Below are 750 nucleotides of genomic sequence, written 5' to 3'. Positions count from 1 at the left end.
AAAAGCCCCAAGTCCTAACCACGGGACTGCCAGAGAATTCTCTGGTGATGGTTTTAACATCTGTAAAACAACTCAGGAAATGTACATAAAGGTATTATTATTTAGGTACTTCAGAGAGGAGCTAAGGCAGAGGATATGGGGGAGGGGTCTCTCCTAGAAAGGACCCACAGTGTCAAGCTCAGTTATACCATCTCCCACCTTCAACAGTTACTGACTCCTGGCAATATTTCCTCACCCATTATTACTTTGAAGAAATGCTAAGATATTTTATGCATAAATATTTCAGTGTGCATCTATATAACAGAACTCTTTTTTAAATCAAATAATACCACACTACCTTTAAATGTGCTTTGAAAAGTTTTGTATTTATAACTGGAAAGGCAAAGCAGTTTCAAAGATGAGAACTTTGCTCTCAAAGTGTCTTGCATTGTAGGAGTGAATGTCGCCAAGGGACCATTTCATGTAAATTGGTAGTTATGTGAGCTATAGCTCTGAAGAACAGTGCACTTCAGTCAACAAAAGTTCATGAGCTATGCTTTCCCCATCTGACTGGAAAAATAAAACTGCAGAATTACATCCAGCAAATATGGAGATACTGAAGTGCTTTCTCAAGTCTTATGTTTACTGTGTTAGAAGGAAAAAAAAAAAAAAAAGCAACTTGTTGGTCCCCTTTGTAATATTAAGAAGGCATCTTGCAATCCTGCTCCAGTCATAAATATAACCTGGGAAGACTGGTTTTTAAAAATTTCA

This window comes from Bison bison, unplaced genomic scaffold, assembly GCF_000754665.1.
Source record: "Bison bison bison isolate TAMUID 2011002044 unplaced genomic scaffold, Bison_UMD1.0 scf7180017847488, whole genome shotgun sequence".
Taxonomy (NCBI): domain Eukaryota; kingdom Metazoa; phylum Chordata; class Mammalia; order Artiodactyla; family Bovidae; genus Bison; species Bison bison.
This window is presented reverse-complemented; position numbering follows the sequence as displayed.